The sequence below is a fragment of the Dreissena polymorpha genome, chromosome 9 (genome assembly GCF_020536995.1).
Source record: "Dreissena polymorpha isolate Duluth1 chromosome 9, UMN_Dpol_1.0, whole genome shotgun sequence".
Taxonomy (NCBI): domain Eukaryota; kingdom Metazoa; phylum Mollusca; class Bivalvia; order Myida; family Dreissenidae; genus Dreissena; species Dreissena polymorpha.
The window spans coordinates 21,141,646-21,166,645 of record NC_068363.1 but is presented as its reverse complement, the minus strand read 5'-3'; the positions used below and the strand labels follow the sequence as shown (position 1 = coordinate 21,166,645).

Below are 25,000 nucleotides of genomic sequence, written 5' to 3'. Positions count from 1 at the left end.
ATTTTTATTCTGGGTAATATGTTTATTTTGGTATGAATAAAAAAAAATAGATAAAAGTATGGATTTTAATTCGCATTACATATCTTCTTCTATAAGTATTACCAGTTTTCCTGTCGATGTTTCACATGCAATTAATTAGTTAATATACAAACATATTATAACAGATAGCTGTGAGATAACTATAAAAAGCACAAACAATCATCTTTTATTCAATCAGTTCAGTTTTATTCAGCGTTTCACTGTGTTTATAAAGAACTATTACAAACACGTATATTAAAATCATAAACATTCACAACAAAGACTTATCTTAATTGGGCATCACAATGACATATAAAGAATGAATTCGCCTGCCGCGGCCGATGATTGCAAAATTAAAATCAATCAACAATGCAAACTGATATTTAGAGTAAGGATCCCTTCTTTTAAAATTCTCAAGATTAAAGAAAAAACAAACAAAACATCTTCAGTTCGCTAATTGATCCAACAATTAACACGCTCGTGAAATGTTGTTGTTTTTTCTTTTCGCAAAATCTAGTCCATGACACTTAAAGCTTTTATTAATTACCAATAGAAAAAAACTGGATTACACACAAAACTTTAATAACCTATAACACATCAATAAGATCTTAATAAAAAATAGAGAATTAACTTTGCTCGATTATCGTAGCCGTTGCTACTTACGAGTCGCTATCTTATCGCAATCGTGATACACCGGTTCTCCGGACCCTCCGACTGATTTATGGAATAAATTGTCTGCTGATCCTAAATGTTCTTATCAGTTTCTCGACCACGTGACCCCGCCGCGAGATAGCCCGATAAGGCGTGAAGGTTCCAATCTGTGTAATCTATAGGTCTTTGTCTTATCTAATCATCGATATTGAACATGGAACATAAATAAAACATTAAGATTAAGATCATTTATTGACAGAATCAACAAGATTTGCAGATATTTTAATATAATATATTATCAAATCACATATTATCACGCTTGATCCGCTATTCCCAGAATTCTTCATTTCACTAAAGGTGTTGCAAAATCTTAAACACGACATCAAAACTGAAATGGACTGTTGCAGGCACTGGCAGAAAGACTACTAAATGGCCTTTAAATTAATGCATAAACGTCTTACTTTCCAACAGATTTGATTGATTGATTTTATTTGGTAAACATATGAACATTACATAGTTACTACATAATGCAGACAATATAAAATATATTATCACAGCAATATACATAGCAAACCATGGAATGCACACACAATACTAAGGATAACACAAAAAAGAGAAAAATGATTTTCACTTATTTCCATTGTGGTCCTTGTTATTGGTGGCAGTAACCATGAAACAGTCATGTATTAGATTTTAATAATGTATATGTATCAAATATGTACTGTTTAATAAAGTTACTGATTAAGAATAAATAAATATAATCACATGTTCATTATTATCACAGAAGTTGCATAAGAAAGTTACACACTGCATATGTAGTTAATAAACACACTTTGTAGCATACTATAAGTTTAAGAATAATTATGAGATCCTTGCATCTTATTGATCATAAGACTTAAAAATGTATCACAGTATTTTAACAGAACATAAAATTCATAATAAAAATTATACTATAAGAGGCTAAAAAAAACAAAAAAAAACTGTTTCTTGATGGCACCCTTGAAATTGTTAGGTTTAGGTACATCCCTGATGTTTTGAGGAAGATTGTTCCATAAACAGATACCATTATATGTAAATGTTTTAGAACCAAAACTTCCTACTCTTGGTTTGGAAAAACGACCAGTGTCTTCAAATGTAAAATTTTCAGCAAAATGATCAGATTCTGGCTGAGCTACCATATTAGACCTAGTACAACGATTATGTACGCCAGACACTGGCTTAAAATTCTCACCCATATACTCTGGTGCAAGGCCATTTTTAATCTTATGTACATGACAAAGTATGATCTGTTCAACTCTTTTGGAAACAGGCAGCCAACCTAAATGTGAAAACTGTTCTTGACCAACATGTGATCTGTTATCCATATTCAGAACAAACCTAATCATCTTGTTTTGTGTAGTTTAAAGCCTATTTTTAAGTGACTGAATAAGACCAGGGTACCAAAAAGAGCAGGCATAGTCAAAGTGGCACTGTATAAGAGACATGACAAGGAGTTTTCTGGTGTGCAATGTTAAGAACTTACTATTTCTGTATAGGAACTTTAACCTTGAGTTTGCCTTTGTAATAATTGATCTAGCAATGGTTTTACCATACAGGAACTGGTCCAATACAGCACCTAGGTACTTAACAGAACTTGATGGAGTAATTGACACATCATTGCAAGAGACATTTAACTGAGAATTTGACCTTAGTTTGGGCTTTGAGCCAAACAATATAGATTCTGCTTTACCAAGATGTAGGGGAAGTTTATTGTCCACTAACCACTCACTTATAAGTTCGAGATCGCTAGAAAGAATGGATTCAATTTCTGAAATGTGTTTACCAGCTACCAGAATGCCAGTATCATCAGCATAAAGTAAAATTTTATTTCTTACCACAGCGGCCATATCATTCACATAAATTAAAAATAAAAGGGGACCTAAAATGGAGCCCTGAGGAACACCACATGAGATGGAGGCCTTGGAGGACATAGTACCTGATACGTCAACAACCTGATGGCGATCGGAGAGATAGGAGGTAAACCACCTGACTGCGTCACTATGGAGACCAATAGCCTCAAGTTTCATGATTAAAATACTATGATTGACGGTATCGAAGACCTTCTGTAGGTCTAACAATATCATACCAACCATTTTACCTTCATCCATCTTAAAACGAATATAATCAGATATATGGGCAGGGTTCGACATTAACTTTTTTTACAGCAAGACCGTCGGACCAGCTACTCTTAAAATGTACTAGCCCGAACCTGCTGTCTACTAGACCATAAATGACATAGCAAATGAACATAATTGTGTCATGTAACTGTTTAATCAGGATTTATCAGTAAATAATCAGTGAACACCAGATTTTTTATGCATATAGTAAAACAATAAAATAACCCTTTTTTTGCTTTTCTTTGTCAAATTCAAGCCATGGGAACTGACTCGATTTTCCATCTAGGATAAAATTGACGTGTTCGTGTTTCTTCATATTTACGTTTCGTGTCAGTTAAGCGTCGGATTCTTATTTTAACTGATTTGTCGGACAAAAATCCGAACTTGAACACAGCCATTCTTTAAATTACATTATCTTGTCTGCTACGCAAAAATGTTTAAATTGACGATACTGATTTTCGATAGAAGTCGTAAAATCATGCTTTACAGTTTTACGTCACTGCAAAAATTAATTAATATTCATGACAACTTGACCAATTGAAACAAGCAATTTTTGCAGGAAGCTCTCCTTTGCATTTAAAAATAGCAATGAATCATGTGAATGCTCCGCGTTTATTTAAATATACTAGTTTTGTATTAATGTAAATAACGGATACAAGAGTAATTTTACACATTAAAAGTAAAGGTTTTCACAGCAGTTATTTATAGTTATATGAATCAGTATAGATTTTTTTTTTATTTATGTACGACCAGTCGGACAAGCTAGCCTGCAGTTTTACTAGCCTGACCACCGATCTTACTAGACAATGTCTGTCGGACGTGCCTTAGTGTCGAACCCTGATGGGTAAGGCAGGTGTCTGTAGAATAGCCACGCCTAAATCCTGATTGATAGCTATACAGAAGCTTTTTGTCATTCAAGTAACCTTCAACTTGGTCATAAATTACTCTTTCAAGGATCTTTGAGATGATACTTAAGATCGAAACCGGTCTGTAGTTTTCAACCTCAGTCTTAACACTTTTCTTATAGAGGGGAATAACTCTCGCTGACTTGAGGTCATCAGGAACAGAACCCTGTATGATTGACAAGTTAACAATATGAGCAAGGGGACAAGATATGAAAGAAGCACTATCCCTAACAAATCTAGCAGGAATGCCATCCAAACCTGAGGCCTTATTAGCACTTAATTTATGTGTATGCTTTAAAATTGTATTTTCAGACACAATGGAAAATGAAAAACTTTTTGGCACAACACCTTTAGTAGCGTAGTAATTACTTACAAAATTCTTGCCATAATTATTAAAACTTTTTGGAAGTTTCTCAACAAGTATAGAAGCAACTGTTGTATAAAATGAGTTAAATTTTTCAGCTACTGTAAATTTGTCAAAGGAAATTTGCCCATCAATCTGAAGCCCTATGCTACTTGATGAAGAGTTCCCTTTTTTAGTGGGAAGACCTAACTTCTTAAGTGTGTCCCAGAGTGATTTAGAATTGTTTTTATACTGTTCCAGTTTATCTGAAAAATAATGTTTCTTGGCCTTACAGATAAGTGACTGAGCTTTATTTCTCAACTCCTTAAAATTATAAAAACTTTCTTCCATTCTATTTATCTTATATAAATGAAAAGCTTTGTCTCTTGCCTGGATACTATTCAAAATATCAGGAGTAATCCAAGGCTGAGTGCGTTGTTTAAATCTAACTTCTTTTACAGGTGCAAAGCCATCAAGAACAGATAAAAATGTACTTTTAAAATTATCCCAAGCTACAGAGACATTGTCACATAGTAAGACACTACTCCAGTCTGTAGATAAAAGACATTGTTCAAAGTTTTCTTTACTGTAGTTTTTCAATGATCTGGTGTGTACATTGTAATGTTTACCAATTGACATATTTAATTTCTTGCGTGTACAATAAACAATACAATGGTCACTAATTGATGAATCAATGACTCCACAATGAGAAATTAAATCATTATCTGATACAAGAACTAAGTCTATACATGTTGATGAAGTATTACAAATTCTAGTAGGTTCTTGAATAAGTTGTGTCAAATTAAATATATTTCCAAAAGATAATATATTATAGCATGATTATAATGATTATAGCATGTGGCCGCAAATAATGTTCAACCTCGATTCGGAAATGAGACGGAAGTCAACAAAGTCCTAAAGGAGGTTTTGGCATGACGTCACAAGAGGGGTTTTCCGTTACTAAAAATAGATTGGCCGTCACACCCGTCGATGCGGCCATTTACATTGTATTAGAGTAAAGGTCGTCGGAAGACTAAATACTGACAATTTCACAAAACAAAACTACAAATACTCGCATTCTTTCTTAAAGTAAGACTTAGATCTAAATAAATGATATTTAAAAAATAAATTAAAACATGTAATAGATTCTAATTTGATTATAATTATAAGTGGTCTTCAGCGATAGAAATTTATTGTAAAAAGTGCAATGAATCAGTTATAAAACAAAGCCCTAAAAAAGCGCAATACATTATAATATTTCAATGTAGTTTTAATTTTCTTTTACATTGAATGAATTTTTGTTTCGTTTACATTGAATGAAAATATCAATAAATAATAGCTAGCTTAAACATTCAAATGGAAAAAAAACACCTGCATGCATATTTTGAAAATTTAACTGTCTTTGCATGTATATACATGTATATTGAAAACTCTTTACTAGTGACAATGAGCCATACAAATCTAGCATTCTATGATACCATAAATCTATACATTTAATTTATTTTACGCAAGTATTTTTATCCCAATTATGATCAAACGTGATTGCTTGTTTTTATGATGATGATTCGAACACTGCAGTAACGCATGATCTTCACACGTTATAGCAGAGTTTACATGTGCAGGTATATGCCCGTTAAATTTGTTAATTGTGTAGCAGTAAATGTGTACAATATTTTAAATTATAGTTATTAAACACTTTATTGTTATGCTTAAACTGGGTAACATATATACACTGTACAGTTCCTGTTAATCCATTTGTGACAAATGTATATTTTGTAATTATGTTCAAATACTTTATTTAAGCATATGTTAAGTATTTGGCTTAAATGACTGCTCAAAATGCCAAGAGATGACCTGGAGGTATTATAAATTGTGTTTAATGACCAGACAAATGTGGTTTATTCTGGGTATAGGTCCCCGGGTTTATGACACCCTGTTTTCTTAGTAATTGTCTGGACAGTATCCGATCATAACGAGCTAATCGGTTTGTGATGAACAAAGGGTCAATTAAACACTGGGTTCAAAATGCTGAAACAAAGAGTGTCGAAATTGGTGTGAACCATTAAATAAAAGCAATTACATTTATCAAGAAGATTTAGTTAATCTGTAACAAGGTAAGTTTTTACAGACATATAGCAGGGATTTCAATAGACGCAGAATCCTGCGTTTTGACGCGAGCAAATAAAAAATGACTCGTTTTTGACGCAACCCTTTTTTCTGCTGTGCGTCATTTTGACGCATCGAAAATTAGACCCGTGCGTCAGTCAGTTAACATATCGAGTTCCATGGTAATAAATCCCGCTGTGCTTCTCATTGAAATTAATGTATCAGAATTTGAAACTCAGTCATGGGATTGTCTATAATCGAGAGAATACCCCGGGCGTTGTTTATCTTATCTCATCTCTTCCAATACACATGTCACCGTCTAAATAGTGCGTGCGCACTAACTGGGTAATTAGCAGCCGTGATTACGTGATAATTGATTGACCATCCGATAATTGCAGAGTTTTTTTTGCAGACTTTGCAGACGGCAAGGTTAAAGAAAGTCGGTAAAAATAAAGAAAAAGCAAAATTGATCAAAGGTCTATTAATTACGTAGATCCACTATTCAGTCCAGCGAGTTTTGTCAGTTTGTTATTCTACCGATAATTACACGTAACACCCATATATCTAATATAAACTGGAATACCAGTTAATTTTTTTTATACTAATAAGTCATAATACTACACATAAACATTGAGAAAACACATTACTTCGATTATATATAAATTATCCGAGAAGAATTAAATTTCTACGTCATGACTTTCGACATTGTAAATCGCTGACGTATTGTAAATTAAATTATAACCCGCATTTAATTCAAAGCTGGCAATCCAAATTACAAGTAATGGTGATTCAATAATGGAGAAAGCATTAACTGGATTTAACAAACATTTGATAAGGTTTGTTAAACCAGAAAACAAGAATGAAAATTTGGATTATTAAATTTAAACTACTACAGGTAAGGCATTCTTAAGTGTACATATTTCGGACATGTACAGTACAGCTAACGCGGCACAAACATAATCCGCGGCTACGCCACGGCCATATTATTAGTACGCGGCGGCCGAATCGTGTGTTCACGCGGCGTATCGCCGTGGCACCCGGTATCGATCCGCGCAACGACGCCGAGTCTGTGTTAACCTTGCGTACTTTCGCGGAGTAAATCCGCCGCATACATACGCGGCGGATCAAGTGAAAAGATAATCACCTACATGTACATACATGTATGTGTAGTGTAGAATTAATTACGCGCAACTGTTAATGTTTCGTTCGATTATCATTATTAAATTTTTAATCCGAAACACACTTCCGAATTTTAATGCTAACGCGACCTTTGACAAATTCTAGCGTCAAATAAACAGTGCTAAAATATCCTTTGTTTCATAAAAAGCGCGCGAAAATTATGCAGACATGTAGAACGTCGTTTGGAAAGTTTGGGTGTATTTTGTTGTGTATAAATACATGAACATCACGTCAGGCGTAAATCGCGTGTTCAGTGGAAAAAAAAAAACGCCCGATTAGACGTTATTTCATCATCTCTATAAATAGTAACAAATGCCAAAATGTATTTGATACTTAAGGAAATATCGAGAATGTTTGTGTATCGTAAATATTTACCAGCATTTGCTTTAAAACTGGAATACCACATATGGATACGTCTCAAAAAATTTGCCGTGCGACATATATTTTCGCGATGCTATTTATGACCTTGAACAAATCAAAAACACTTTGACATATGCTAAATCACATGTAAATACATACCTCAGGAAAAGTTATATCAATGACATCATAATTGTGTAGCGAATCACACTAAATATTCTCGCATTATTTGTTTTTCTTCGCAACCGTTCCAGAATTAAGTCATTACTCAATTATCTCCCCTGAATGCTCTTCTTCAGTGGGTATAAGCCGAAGACTGGTTCACTACATATTGTGACCAGGGATCATATTTTCCCGCAACATCAATCGGTCCGGATATAAATGGGGAAAAGTATCCGAAAATGTGTATCCGAAATCATGACAAATAACGTTAAAATATATACCATTGATTTTGCCATTCAAGAAGGTGGTATAATACATGTACAAGTAAAACTCCCTTTGGAATTTTTTTTAACGGAACGAGTTTTCTCAACTGGTTTTATCATTTGGTATTTCATTGTTATTTCGTGTGCTGTTTTATCAGACTTTTTTCATCGTTGTCAATATTATTAATCTGTGTAAGTCTATACCGATGTTTTAAATTGTTGTCGACTCGATAAGATAAAATCTTACAAACATGCACTGAACCAAACAAATGTCTGTGCGTAGGTTGGCTACTGACAACAACAAACCAAATAATTATGGTAAGAAATAATTTGTTGTCAAATAACCCACGTCCGATAGTTTAGATGCGTAGAGATTTAATCACGAGAGCGAAGCATTTGAAACCACGCATCTCATTTTCCGGTCGTGTGTTATTTAACAACAAAGTATAAAGTACACGAATTATTTCGATTCTAACACGGTTTTACTAAAGATTTATTCAATGTATATTATTTTTCTTGTGCACTATTTTATGTGAAGTTCCGCCCATAAAAATAACTTTCGGCTGTTCTGTCGATCAGATCCGCGACTTTCATTCATAATTATAGTACCGGATTATTACGCTGGTGGAAAATGTATCGGCATTTGTTGTTTAGTTACAGCGCGTGCATTCAGACGCGTCTTTTCGGATGCGTCTTTAATCCGCTGTTCACAAGTTTTTGATTCTAGGTCTGACGTGCAATAAACCGGTCCTGACCGGTTTAGAGACTGCAGAAAATGGTTTATCACACCTAATCGAGATAAGATTGTCATAAGGGTGTATTAGCATGTACACTGTGTAATCGATTTCATGACATGGGAATTTTAATAGCAAACAGAATCAGACCGACTGTTTGGGATTTTTAATCGGTCTTTCATGACGCCAATCGGTCTAGGACCGACAAAACCGAAAAAAATATGATCCCTGATTGTGACAGTCTTCACCAAACACAATTTAGGTGAACATAACCCGTCTTTAATATATTGCCGAATCTCAGATTTCTGTCTAATTTATTTGCTTTGATCTTTTCGATATCATATTGTTATTGTTATCCTGACAAATCACAAACGCTTGTTAAAAAATTATTTGTTTTAAACATTATAGTTGGCATCTCTATTCTTCCAGTATTCTCACGGTATTTCAATAACGACACCCTACTGTTTATTTGTCAGAATATGTGACGCATTTTCCATTCGCTCTCAGAAAGCATTCTATACATAGATGGTGACGTCACTTCGTTATTGTCAGTAAGACCGGTGTGTACACAATGTCTCAGAAAGAAGTTTTACGTGTGATCATGAGCAATATTCTGGCAAGTTGTCGTTGTTATCCACCAGAAACACATTTATTCACAAAATTTAAAGATATTCCGATCTAACTTTTTAGTCTTTTAGCTTTAATTTTTAACATATTTACACCTCGTCTGCTCGCACTTTATCAATATCCCCGAAAGGTTACATATCACTACAATAAGTTTAGGCCTAAAACCACAAAATCCGACACCGTTGGATTTTCGTACCACAATCTTACGTAAAAAATCTCCCAGATTCGAAATCAACAAAAAACAAGACATTTATAAATTGTCTGCATTATTGATCAAATTTTAAGATATTTGTTGGTTTTCCGTTTTTAGAAGAAATATGTTCTGTGAAGGCAATTGCCTTCACAGAACTTTAAAAGCTGGGCATCATACAAGCCATTCTATCCAGCAAAACTGACAGTTTTGGTTTACAGAAAAAGGAGGGATTCCTGAACTATCAAATTTCCAAGCTATACACACTGTTATTATCTGTGGTGATCTTTATTGGTTCTGTTTGTTTACTTGGATGGAACATGTGTGAACTTTTATAGAACTTTGAAAAGTCTATATAATGTCTATCTATAAACAAAAATCAGCTGTTGTATAATAAGATCAGATGTGCAAACAATGTCAAAGGGTTGTTAAATTAACAATTTGAAGGCAATTATGCTGAAAAAATATGAGAGTTCCCATGCAAATTTTGTCTGTACAGTACAGGCAATGTGTACTTTGACAAAAACACGTGTCCGCGGTGTTCAATTTTCCCGATGGGTGACATTTCGCGGGGGGCGGACACGCTACTGACCGCGGTGTTCGGCGAACACCCGAAATTGCGGCGATTGCACGCTATCGTTAACGGGAACACCCGTGATCACCGCGCTGCTGCGCAGCCACCGTAAACACCTTTCTGCGAGGGTCATTCACACGTTTTAAATGTACATGTACAAAATAAAATCATATACTTCATGTACATGTAGATATTATGTGCACATTTTTTATGTGTACTTAAACTCGGCCAGTACGTTAAGTCGGAAACTAAAACTAAGTGTTGAGATGATCAATACCATTAACTTTTATGGTATTAATCAATGCAATTGCCCTTTTTGTTTTCACAAAATTGGGTTTCATTTTTTTTTCCCGATTTCCAGAAAATGACTTGTGCATGTTGCATGAAATCTAAATATAGCGTGTTACAGCGTGTTTGATTTTTATTTTATTCAGATGAAATGTCAATTCCAAATCATTCGCGAGCTACCCTGGTACTTGAGAAGAAATTCACTACGAAACTTTTAATTGAAATTAAAAGATCCCAATGTTGTCTGCGCTACGAAGATTTTGTGTCAAAAATAAATACACCCACGCCAATTTTTGCGCGCATTTTATGGTTTAGAACAAAGAAAATGAAAATATCATGGGCATATATACATGTATTTATTTGTGGCTACAATTTGTAACAGAACATGAACTCTACAGAACGCGCACACTAGGCGTCAGGTGATTTACGAATGTTATAATACACCTGTTCTGATTGGGCGCTTATTTCATCAAATCTTTAAATAGAAACATATGCAGAAATTCATTTGATAGTTTAGAGATATGGCGAACGCTTGTGATTTTTGCATTTTTATCACACTTTTATCGTCAACATTGACCAGAATTTGCATGAAATCGGAAATCTCGGGATTATCGGGTGATGGACAGAGACGGGAATTTTTGCATGTATGCGGTAATCGATTGTGATTGTTTGTAATTTCGTTAATTTTTTAGACACCAAACGACACCTATAACATTCAAACGCACGGTAGATTCTTTCTGCAAATTGGTACCGACCTATGTTAATGTTCAATAATTAATTTCTAGCGAACACGATGAACACTGCGGTAGATATTATGGGTCCGCGGTGATTCGCGGTGTCCACCTTATGGAAAACGGCCCCCGCAAATATTTTATTTGAACACCCATCGCGGGGGTCGTTTGGTAAGCGAACACCGTAAAATGAACACTGCAACGAGTGGCGTTTGTCAAAGTACACGTTGCCTGTACTGTATATCAACAAGTGTCTGCCGATAATTGTCAAACTAGTAATACAAAACTTACCACAAGTATGTAAAAGCATTAAGTACCTGTGATCATTTTTAGTAAGATAGTGTAATTCTAAACAGTAGCAAATAGCTTGTTTAGTAAATGCATAATGCAATTAATATGATTTCCGTTCTATTGTGTAATTAATAAGTTGGTTGTTACTTGTTCATCCATGATAAATGTTTTATGGCTAGTACAAAACCAGCAATGTTAATTTAGTAAAAGGTAATACATTAACACCACTTTGTAATTTCATATACCGTAAAAACGCAGTCATAAGTCGAGATTTTTTACCTCCAAAATTTGATTATAAACCGGTATCGACTAATGAGGTGGTCCATGAAAAAATAATGAAATTCCATGAAAAAAATAATGAAATTCGACGAAGATTGATCCCCGCGGCAATAGTTGTTGTTGTTGTATAAAAAAAATCTTTGATTTACGACTAACAAAACGTCGTATTTTTACTGATACTTACCAATTAATATAATCACAGTTTGCAATAACTCTTGTTTTTATTTTGATAATTTAATCCAAAGTCTTCATGTAAGCAGGTGTTGTTTTTTTACTGTTCATGTCAACAAAGAATCAAGGACATCATTTAAAGTCTCGCAAAAATTCACAATATGTGTGAATCGACAGTTTGACGTCATCAAAGGAAAGCCGTTTCCTGTCAAGAAGCCATAAAGAACACCTTTCTCGCCGACAAAATTGGATTCCTTTGTTTAGAGAAGCGATATGCTTAACCAATCGCGTGTTTGTAACTCGGTTGCAATCGTCCCATTATGCTTGAGCACGTGTATAGCTCCGCCTTTGAAACTGTTTCAGAGAAAAAGGTGGAGTTAGCGGTCTCTTGGGTATGTCAATCATTATTGTAAAAACACGTTTTACTGAGACACTTATCACTTGTTTTGACAGTCAGATTAAAAGTACAAAGATTGGATTACAGTGATAATATTGTTTCATCGGATTAAAAGCGGAAAATAGTTTGTGGATAATTACTAGCGTGGATTATTGAGTGCAACCATTTATTAATTAGATAAACAAAAACACAACTGGACTTACGATAAATCTTTGAAAATGCCTGGCAAATGCAAACGCCAGGCTTATGACAATGCATTTAAAACACGTGTAATAGAGTTTGCGGAGAATTTAAATAACAACAGTGCTGCTGAACGTGAGTTTGGTATAAGTGAGAAACTAGTGCGTGATTGGCGTACCACAGTGACGTCATGTGCAATGTATAGAATACTACCGCAACTTCTTGTACATTTAAAATGGGGTCCGTTTATGAAATTCGTAAACAGAAACTTTCTGACTCGACTTACATGTATGAAGCTAACATACTCAAAATCTCCAATTTTGGTACCAAAGTATACCCCCGACTTATGAGCCGGGTAGGCTTATGACTGCGTTTTTACGGTATGTAAATATTCTTGAAATGTAGGTTGATTACAGTGTTTTAGTTTTACTTATTTTGTAACTATTATTTTATGTGCAAATAAATGATGTGAAGTGTTTTGTATCTCCACACAATACCACATACCTTTTTATATATTTACTGTGTTATGTGTTATTTGAATGTTTAAATAAAAAAATATGGATGATATAACATGATGCATTCTAATATTTGCATTCAAATTGTAACTATAGAGCTAAGTGTATGTAGTTTAGACTGTGATTTTAGAATTGCTACAAAATGGCTAGTTTTTTAGTGGCGACAAAATTTAAACTATTCAACAATAGTTTGCGAAAGAAAATTAGAAACCTGCAAGATACCTGTATTTATTAAATATTTTAATTGCGAATCAAGTATGTTGTTATGCTGTTACACATAATTATAAATTGATAATAAATAAGAAGACAATTAGTGGTGTTAACGTTTCCCAACAGTAGAAATCATTCTTCTGATGAAGTCAGTGATATACAGACGAAAGCTCCAGGTATGGCTTTCAATATGTAGTGTGTGTTTATTTGACAGTCTAAAACTTATTGGATTAAAAAAAAATCCTGTCAAATTTGTCAATCAAAATTGATTTGACACATCACATGATTTTGATTATGTTAAATCAGTGTACTGTATGCTAAATGCAACTGCTTTAGCAAGCTGTCAAGTTGAATTGAGACATTTGATGAAACAAACTGTTTCCTGGGTAGGACCAGTAGTTAGTGTCTATATGACGTACCATGACGTCGAAAGAGTACAAGACCTGCTAAGTAGAACGAGAAATGTACTTCGACTTACAATTTTTCACCGACACTTAAGTGTTAGCCAATCAGAAGACACCTTATGTCTGTTGCTTTTAGAGATTTTTGACATTGAACATTATTATTATTATTATTTATACCGAATTATGCCACTATCGACCGCTTACTCATAGGTATTGTGCGTATTTATTAAACATTATTATTATTATAATTTATACCAAATTATGCGACTATCGATCGCTAACTCATAAATATTGTGTGTATCTCTGACTTATGCTAGTTATGGTTATCACAAAATAAGACCAACGGGGAGTTTATAATACATTATTTATCCCATTAATGCTTGGTAACTGGTTACCGTTGGGAATTTCCTACACAGTAATGCACTGGACGGTCGTGATACTCCGCCCCGCATGATCATTTCATACACACAATATGCTGAATAATTTTAATTATAAAAAGGTAACAATTGAATCTTCTTCAAATTTGTATACATGTATAATCTATTTCAATGCATTAAATACTTGAAACTTCTGTGTTGTTTTTTTGCCATTCTGATATTTTTATTCATTTTGTCCTCAACTAAAAGAGATTTAAACATTTATTATGAATAAATCTGAAGGAAAAGCGGCTCAAGAGACTAGTGTTTTGATTGGCTGTTCAGAAAATGTGTACGTAGAAGTACAAACATGTATGTCGAAGTACAAATTGTACTTTGACGTACAAATATATACTTCGAAGTGTATTTTATATTCATGTCGACGTACAATTATTGTACTTCGACGTACATTTCTCTTTTAAACGTGTAGGTCTTTTTGACTTTCAACCCAAATGGTACGCCATAGTATGTCTTTAGGGTTATCTAAAGAATGCTCCCACTTAAAGGATCAATACAGAGACCTCCCAGTGACTAAGCCAGTTAGCAGACACCCCATCCACTATACCACAGACACTGAACCAGCTATAAATTCCTGTGGCTAGAATTTAGCAAATAAAATAAAATATAAGATGATAGATCTTTAAGTTTGTAACATGTAACTCGCTTTAAGATTGATTTTTTTGGATGCATCACTCAATTATTGCAACAATTATCATATTTTGAACACAAGCATGTCCATACATGTATATTTATTAAAAATACATGGTTATCAAAAAAACTTTAAAAAATGTGTACTTTGACAAAAACACATGTCCGCGGTGTTCAATTTTCCTGATGGGTGACATTTCGCAGGGGGGGGGGGGGGGGTGCACTCTATCTTTAATGGGAACGCCCATGATCATAACCGCGATGCTGCGCAGCCACCGTAAACACCTGTCTGCGAGGGTCATTCACACGTTTTAAAGGTACATGTACAAACTAAAATCATATACTTCATGCAGAGCTCCAGATAAGGTTTTGTGAAATTCTTAATTTACTACCAGATTTTCAAAAAGAATTCTTAACTCTGAAATTTTATTTTTAACGTTACTACTAAGTTTTGGAAAATTATTCTTATTTTTCTAAATGACCTTAAAATAAATAATAATGGTTATTTTCATGCAAAAACATCAAAATAAACATACTAGCAACTTTATTTATACGAGTTCAACAGTGTCTTTTCAGTATTATACACTTTTATTTTTCCAATACCTTCATATGCCCAAACTGTGCTTAGATTGCATGCCTTAGATGAATTTTTACATATTTCACATTTAAAACAGGTCTCCCCTTCAATCTTTTCAACGATTAGCCACGGGACTTGTCCCTTCCACTTGTTCAATATTTTTTTGTGTTTAAGTTTGGACCTGTCGTGTCGCGTTTTTGTTTAGCTTTTCCGACTGTTTCGGCAACTGAACATACAACATCGTATAAGATCTTTTCTATAATGTCTTTCTAAACATTTAACTTCGGCTCACTTTGCGTACAATATGTTAAAAGCGTGTTTTTGGACGCTTTGCAGTTTTTTAGGACGCTCTCTAGGTGCTGCTATTGTTTTTTGACAGATAGGCTGTATACGCCGCTTTTATTGGAAAAAATGCACTTTCTTAAACAAACCCGATAACCATTCTATATAAGCACCGCAAAGATCTTTAATACCCGAAAAGAACTTAATAAAAATCAATACGAACCGATGTAAAAATAATATTCGTAACTTGATTTTGTAAATTTTAATGGTACGACAAGATTGTAAAATAAATACGTAACGGACTTGAAAATAATTCGTAATTACGAAAATACGACCCTTATCTGGAGCTCTGCTTCATGTACATGTAGATAGTATGTGCACATTTTTTATGTGTACTTAAACTCGGACAGTACGTTAAGTCGGACACTAAAACTAAGTGTTGAGATGATCAATACAATTAACTTTTATGGTATTAATCAATGCAATTGCCCTTTTTGTTTTCACAAAATTGGGTTTCATTTTTCCCGATTTCCAGAAAATGACTTGTACATATTGCATGAAATCTAAATATAGCGTGTTACAGCGTGTTTGATTTTTATTTTATTCAGATGAAATGTCAATTCCAAATCATTCGCGAGCTACCCTGGTACATGAGAAGAAATTCACTACGAAACTTTAAATTGAAATTAAAAGATCCCAATGTTGTCTGCGCTACGAAGATTTTGTGTCAAAAATAAATACACCCACGCCAATTTTCGCGCGCTTTTTATGGTTCAGAACAAAGAAAATGAAAATATCATGGGCATATATACATGTATTTATTTGTGGCTACAATTTGTAACAGAACATGAACTCTACAGAACGCGCACACTAGGCGTCTAGTTATTTACATGAAATCGGAAATCTCAGAAATCAAGTACACGTTGCCTGTACTGTAGGTAGCACCTATAATCATATTAGTCACAAATGTGTATTTAAATTCAGGAGTGATGCGACCAAAATTCGTGTTGGAACTCGCGCTATTTAAAAGATACAGTGGACTATTGACGCCAAGAGTCTGCCAAAGCAAAAATCATCAAAAGTCTCTAAGGCGGCAATTTATATTGACTAATGATCCGGTAATGGTAACTTGACTGTATGAACAGAATTTATTTAAAATATGCAACTTACATGTGTTGTATCTCTGTCTTGATTGGGTCCTTCTTGCATATAGTATTCATGTAGTACACCACGAACGCCATTTCGCAATAAAACTAAGTTATGGCACTGCTTGCGCGATGAAAAATAAAGTCACACACTATATGTGGTCTATGCAAGTTAACAATAAACTTCTTCAACAATAAGATCACTTAGAAATTATTTTTTTTAATCTAGAAGCATCATAAGGTTTATGGCATATTGTTATATACAATTACTTCCTGCAGGAGCAGCTTTTCGATTGAAACGTCCCTTTTTCGGACATAGAACACAATGTGCCGCCATTTTTACTTCACGGTTCTTTTGATTGACTTACTTATGATTCAAAGGTTAACTTACACTAAACCCTTAACATGATTATTGTTAAACCGGCTACGCACTTTAATCGATCATAATTGCGTACCGAGATTTGTATTGTGTAATGTTATGCAATGTGCCGATTTTTAAAGCGTTTTTTTTCAATGCGTAAATACGCAGATGCGCATCTTATCTGGAGCTCTGTGCACGATCAAGTATTTGTTAGAAATAATGATGTTGGTGGTGGTTATGTCTTATATTATTGGCTTGAACAGCTGTTATGTTTTGGGGTGAATTCTTTCCATTAGGTTCCATTCTTAATAAAAAAAAATATTCAAAAACACAATTAGTAAAGCAGTGTCGACAGAACGTTTATCAGTTAGGTCACAATGTGTATATTGAAAGGAGATAAATCGAGTATTTGACCCTTACTGTAGTAAATTCAATCTAATGCAAAAACTATTCATCCGATTTTATTGGTTTATACGTTATCTTGTTGCTTATTAATTCCTCTTTCAAAAAAATTTAACTTTTAGTATATTCCCGTGGTTATTAATGGATTTATAGCGAGTATAACACAAGAAATACACATTTTATGTTTTACCACCGCTCGTTTTACCGTGTTGTGGCTATCAATCTTTTACAATTAGCGTACAGCGAAGCGCCGAGGTTACACATTTTGATGTACACACTCACGTCTTTTGAATTATAGTTTCATTTCTAGGCCGATTTTGACAAATTATATATCATTAGAAAGCTTACGTTACGTAGTAAACAGATATATAAATCAAAGACCTATAGAATACATTGTATTCTATAGGTCTTTGTATAAATATATATTAAGTTTTTCTTCTGATTTTGGCAGCCGGCGAGTTATAATTTAACTTTTGCAAATATCATACCGTTTTGGAGTTTTAGAATCTAGATTTACGGTTGACATGTTCGTACTTAATACCAATCTGTCTGTCTGTCTGTCTGTCTGTCTGTCTTTCTGTCTGTTTAAGGTCGCCGTGGTGTAATGGATATGGTGTCCGCCTAGCGACCGGGAGGTCACGGGTTCGATCCCCACCGCGGGAGCGTTCTTTAGATCTCCCGCAAAGACACCAAGTTCTGGTTCGAGGCCCAGGAAACGGACTCGAGAGCGTTTATATAAGCCTTAGGCTTTCGATGCAATCGAGCTAAAATAAATAGGTTCAAACTAACTATTTTATATGTAATATAGAAGGAAATTAATTGCGCATGCGTTACCTTTAAGCACATCCGAGCAAGTTAATCGTCTGCCAGAACTTTGACAATTGACCATCAAAAACTCTCTGTATTGCAAAACATAACTGCCAGATGTCATTTGACCCAAATTAGGGCTGTTTGCAATTGGGCTGTTGCACTTGGGGTCATAAGGGGGGTAAATGCTGGAAAATCACACCGAAACCTGTTCTTGATACATATTCTAAGACTACTTAAACACTCTGTATTGTTTTTCAGTGACATTTTGACATTAATTTGCATCAATCTCAATAAAGAACTTAATGCATGTCTCTACTTCACCCCCAGGAAACCCGATACCTTGCGGGTCGTGTAATACCATAGGGGACAGTGCTGTGCATTTTGGCATGAACTTACATAGGGTAATAAATTGGAAAAATTAAAATTTTCAAAGTCCAATTTGAAACAACTGTGTATTAACATTGGTAACAAAGGTATTGGCCTACATGTAGAAAAAATTCTGACAAATTTGCTTAAAAAATGAGCGAAATGTGGCTCCCTGAAGTAGAATATCGGGCAAAACGGGCCATGTTCTGCTTTAATTTGCAAGCCACTACAATAATTAAAGGATGTATACAAACTTTTACATGTCTGCCATAACCTCTCAGCAGGGTTTCTCCAGAAAACTATTTATTGTGGTGAAAATTTGCGTTTTAAATGACCGTGTTGGGAAAACATTGATACCATCTGGGGAAAACCAGGAAACCATATGTGGGCAGTGACTTTATAATTCTTTTTCAGCCATGTTGTTGCAATTTCTTTGCTTTATAGAGGCCTACAGTAAGTGTATGTGGGCACATATGCATTCAATTGTACTGTTAATGCCTTATATATGACCAATAGTGCCTTTTCAACACTCTCGAGTTTTATTTCTTTTTACCCACATTATTTTGGAAAATATAAAGAAAGACTTGACTGCTTTGTTGCATACATTAATTGGTTAGGTACATCAAATGATGTCTTAATAAGTGTATATGGGGTTTTTATGTATAATATTTATGTGGCGTGTTCTGAGACTTTTGGTGCTAATTCGGCAAGTTTCATAATGAGAAAAACTCACTGGAAATGAAGTCGCTAAACTTGCGCTTAATTTTGTAACGATTGCCTTAAGTTTTCTGTGATTTTACTATTAAGCGTATTTAAGAAAAATTAAAATCGGCACAGACTGGCCTTGAAAAGAATTGTCTATCAAACAAAATAATAGTTGATTTTGACCTTTTAATTTCAATGAGCTGACTTGTTACTCCCTTTTTAACGAATTTGACCATTGCTAGTTTATAGCCGCAAACAAGACTTCACCACATGACGTTGATACCGATTTAATACATTTAACCACACAAAGTACAGTTGATTAAAAGAATAACACTTACCTTGTTCACAGACAAGTTTAATCATTGTTATGAATTCTTGAAGGATATTTGCTGGAAAACTTAACAAATAAGTTATTAAATGATTACACTTTTAGTCATTTGTTAAAACATAATGTTTTTGTTATTTTAAGTGTTAAAATTTTAACGTAATTCCCTATGTGTTCGATAACTGGTTCGTCCACCATATTGTCAATAATAACCGCAAGGGGAGTTAGACAGTATAGATAGATGGTTAGATATTTGACCTTCTTGAGATGAAGTTTGATACGTTATTAATACCACACCGCCAGAAAACACTAAGCATGTTTGCTAAATGCATGTGATTTAATTAGAGGATGAAATGCAACACTGTGCAAAAGCAACTTTTCCTGTCTATCCCACTTGCAGATGTAAAAATGCAAGTTGCCAACCAAAATGGGACAAATAAAAGCTCATATTACAGCTAGTTGCTGTAACAAATTTACAATCACAAGCAGTCTTTGATTTTGTGCAATGACAATGATAGATTTTAGAGTGACAATAGCTCTCATGTTGATATAGTATGTTTGAATGTTGAAGACATTTTACCTATACTCCCTCTATTACAGTATGCATTTTTAATAATTTATATTCCATTCCACCTGTGATCTTAACGGTATGTGTTGCGCAAAATTCATTTATGCATCTACATTTGAGGTTTTTAGAACCCAGGAAGGGCCAATGTAATGTTTTTTTATCAGAGAACACAGTGACCTTTGACCTAATTGCCAAATAATGTAGTGTGATAATGTAAAACTCATTTAGGTCAGGTGTATCTACATAGGAAGTCTGAAGATTGCAAATGGAAGCATTTTTGTTCTGAAGACAACATTATATTTTTCTATTAGAGGTTGAAGTGACATTGACATTTGACCTTGTGATCTGTCACTTGATTTGACCTGTAAAACTCATAGAGGTGCATCAATATATGAATTTTGGAGGCTGTATGTGGAAGCACTTCCATTATACAGTTATAAAGTGATAAAGTTTTCTATAAGAGATTTAAGTGACCTTGACCTATGACCTAAAAGACGATGGGGTGTATATATAAAGCTAATTAGGTTGCATCAACATATGAAGTTTGAATGTTGTTTGTTCATTTGTTCAAAATTTATTTCATGAAAATAAATCGTGCGGGCAACGGACAAAAAATCGGGAGGGACGTAACATACTGGGACAGAGACGTTCGGGACAAACTGATTCCTATATAGCCCCCAAACAGACTTTGTTGCGGTATAATAATGTGTGTGGGGGGGGGGGGTGGAGGGGGCAACACTAGCATTGTAGCTTTTTTACATATCTAAAGTGGACATTGAATAACCACATTATATATAAGACAAAGGATTCAAGTTCTGAAATGATGTTGGATGAAAGCCAAATAATATCATTGAATGTATTAAATAACATTTAAAGTACATTTGTATGCATATGTGCCCACATACACTTACAATAGGCCTCTACAAAGCAAAGAAATTACATTAACATGGCGGAAAATAAGGTTTTTTGTCACGAAAAAGAATTATAAAGTCACTGCCCACATATGGTTTCCTGGTCTTCCCCAGATGGTATCAATGATTTCCCAACATGGTCATTTAAAACGCAAATTTCTCACCACAATAAATAGTTTTCTGGAGAAACCCTGCTGAGAGGTTATGTTATACATGTGAAAGTTTGTATAAATCCTTTAATAATGGTAGTGGCTTGCAAATTAAAGCAGTTTTTATCTCCCTTAAATGCCTGAACATGGCCCGTTTTGTCCAATCCTCTACTTCAGGGCGCCACATTTCGCTCATTTGTTTAAGAAAAAATGTCAGGATTTTTTCTACATGTAGGCCAATACCTTTGTAATCAATGTTAATACACAGTTGTTTCAAATTGAGCTTTGAAAAATTTAATTTTTCCAATTTAATTACCCTATGTAAGTTCATGCCAAAACGCACAGCACTGTCCCCTATGGTATTACACTACCCGGAAGGTTTCGGGTTTCCTGGGGTGTACTTCATCTGTATTTATTATTTTTGTTTACTTTTTGAGCCTTTTACTGTTTAAAATGCCTGCTATAATTATATGTTTATTGTTTGTATCCATTGTTGCATAAAATAAATTTTCAACGACACTGACACATATCTGCCGACTCATTCTGCTGATATCACCATTGAATGTGTAGATATTCTAGTGCTTCCGTATGAAAATATTGAATAGTTTAAGTCAGCGTTTACAAAGTACAAATCAGTTTTCTAAATTAACTATACTCTTTATTTTTATCGGATGTTTGTTTTATATTTTACCGTTATAAATTATTAATTAGTATGGGTATCAAACAACTTATAATATAAACTATACTAAATTACATTTGCTACTTGTACATTGCGCCAGTCCAACTCAGCTGCGTTTAGATATTACATACTAATTCATAATGAAACAAAGTTTCACATTTCTTATTTCTGTTGCAAAGTTTAAAATTGTAAATGGTTTCTAAAAAATGGTTTTTTAAAACAATAATGCGCAAAAAAACAGAACTATGCACTTGTGTAATGTTATTGGGACAGCCCTCGTACATGAACAGCTATCAGAAAATAACAGTGATTGTTTTCAAATTCATTGAACGCGTTACAAATGAGTATATCCGCTTTATAGCAAATCTGAGTCGGTTTACAATACTACAAGCAAAAAATACTTTTAATGGGTTTATAAGATATAATTGAAAAGTGAATCTTTTACTGAAAAATAATCACTTTACAGCTCATTTCTTTGTAAAATATTGACTTAGCTAGATATATGTAATAAACCCATTAAACGCATTACAGTGAATTTGTTTTAAGAATAACTTATTACATCAATGTAAAGAAGTGAAACTCCAGCTGCTGGAGCAGTATTGAATTCTAATTATATACGATTAGTTGCTCCTTTATTTATGGCAAGTGACCGATTGCCAAAACAGTACAAAACGGCACAAAACAGCACAATACAAAACAACATAAACACATATAATAATTAAGCTGGGGTCATCGCCTTGGAACGGGGGTTTAATCCGGTTTAAGCATTGGGGGTTAAAACCGGTTTTAGAGCGCTCAAAACACTTGGCCAAGTAATATTCATGATACATTGAAGTGTAAACAAAATTTTACCTCATAGCATTGTAACTCAAATTAAACAATAATAAAAGGGCATTAAAACGCATTCAATATAATTACCTTTTAATTACTCACTGGTAGGAAAGATACCAGAGCAAGAGAGTGACAACTTTTTTAGGAACGATGAAATAAAACTACAAACAAGTGTCAACTACATTACTTCTTTTTAGAAAAAGATTTAAGAATATAGCGTCATGTAGTAAATATTTTAGATCATCATCGCGCAAACATTATTACTAACGTTATGCACAATATTTCATTTCATTAAAATGAAAATTATATAAACGTGTCTCGTTTTTTATAAAGTTGAACTCGGTTGTCCTGGTAAACGTTGGATGATTGGCATGCATGTAAGTATAAGATGGAAACGGGATCTCCAATTTATTGGAGAAACTGGTTTGGGAATCAGATGCATTATTAGCTTGCAATTTGTTAAAATACCTAACTGATAACAAGAAATAATTATTTTATTTTTATGAATTGTCATGTAAATGCTTCAACTATCAAGGGTATTACACAACTAATTCGTATAGCATAGCTCAAATCATACGTCTATTCATAATGTAAAATCGAATGCCTGATTCTAATGTAAAATTGAGTAGATTCTATAAAAAGCGTGCATGTTGTCGGGCATGTTAAATAGTCCTCTAGCACTCCACACTAAACTTGGTTTTCCTTTTTCTGTTATATCTCATTCTTGATTTGAATCGTTTGTTTTCATTAGAATGTGGACATGAAAATTCCAATCGCAATTGTATAGTTCATGCCCAAGACATGTAGTGTGGTTTTCCAATTTAAAATACAACCACCATTTTATATTGCATGAAAATACCATAAAGTGCGCCATAGTTTCATGTTGCCGTTACTTCGTTTTGTCTCAATCAATTTGTTTTCTCTATAGACAATATTGCAAAACGAGAGTCAAGGTTAAAAAAATGCTATTCTCACTTCATTTTATACCAAATCCTAGATGATCGGTTCATTTCAAAGCGAGTAATGTCGTTTGAAAGTGAAAAAATGGCGAAGTTCGATATTTTATATCATAGTCACACCAAAAGGGAAAACATCATCAACAATAATATTTTGTATTGTATTTGCACGTGAAAACCATGTGTTAAATGCCCGCTTCAACACCGAATCATCGATAGAGTTGTATCGGCTGTTGAAATATTATCCGAAAAAGGCGTTATATTCGAAACGAAGATGTTTTCAATTTTAAAAGATAGACAATACAAGATTATCCCATTGCAATACCTTGGTAGAGAAAAGCAGTAGCATATATGCTAACCATTTGGACACAATTACGGAAACCAAGCATTGAAAACGTACCTGTCTCAGCCAAAACTAATAATGCAGGTAGAAATTCAGTACCCGTGTTGTGGAACTGGCTGAGCCTATGCTTGTCATTTGGGAGCAAGTCAATTAAATATGTAGTGATAGCGAAACACTCTGCGAGTATTTTATTAATTTGTTAACCAGTCCTGTATTCAAGTATGCACAATATACGAGCCTGTGTGTGGGTACAAGTTCCTTACCGGGTAGATCAGGAGAACCTGTGGGATCTTATACGTAACATATGGCAACCTGTCCCACAAGTGAATAGTTATAATGTTTTGCCACAACATTTGCTTAATATGTGGGTACCTGTCTATTAACTGGAGTGGAAATGTGCCGACCATGGCTTATGCATACCAAGTGAGTACAGTTGGATTGTAGTTCAGTACGCGGGAAGTAGTAACGAATGCATAAGTCAATGCTAGCATCAAATATTTCAGCACCTGGGGAGTAAACATGTAACAGCAATAGGCGCATCGAATACATCACATGTTGTACAATTTCTTATGATAAATCTAATTGGTTTATTATAATTAAGTTCCTTGTGTTCAGTATTTGCTGAATTTGGTATAAGAGTGGTGCTTTTGGACCTCACCAAGTTCACCAAAATACATACACACGAACTGCAATTGCCTATTTAACAGCGTACATTAAGCATGTGAAAGTGTCGTAATTGGTGATGCTATTGCCTTTCAGATTATGTTTGCAATATTTGTAATTAGTATTGAAATT

The 25,000-nt window shown here is 34.2% G+C and overlaps 2 protein-coding genes across 4 annotated transcripts in view; both read right to left on the bottom strand.

Annotated features, from left to right (window-relative positions):
- The window catches only part of LOC127845901 (uncharacterized), a 126,082-nt gene extending 109,021 nt beyond the window's left edge, over positions 1-17,061 (bottom strand). The window contains exon 1 of the mRNA XM_052377078.1: positions 16,825-17,061. The gene's annotated coding sequence lies outside the window, so the exon portion shown is untranslated. The remainder of the gene's footprint in view (positions 1-16,824) is intronic.
- The window catches only part of LOC127846695 (NLR family CARD domain-containing protein 4-like), a 755,110-nt gene that overhangs the window by 329,150 nt on the left and 400,960 nt on the right, over positions 1-25,000 (bottom strand). The window lies entirely within an intron of this gene.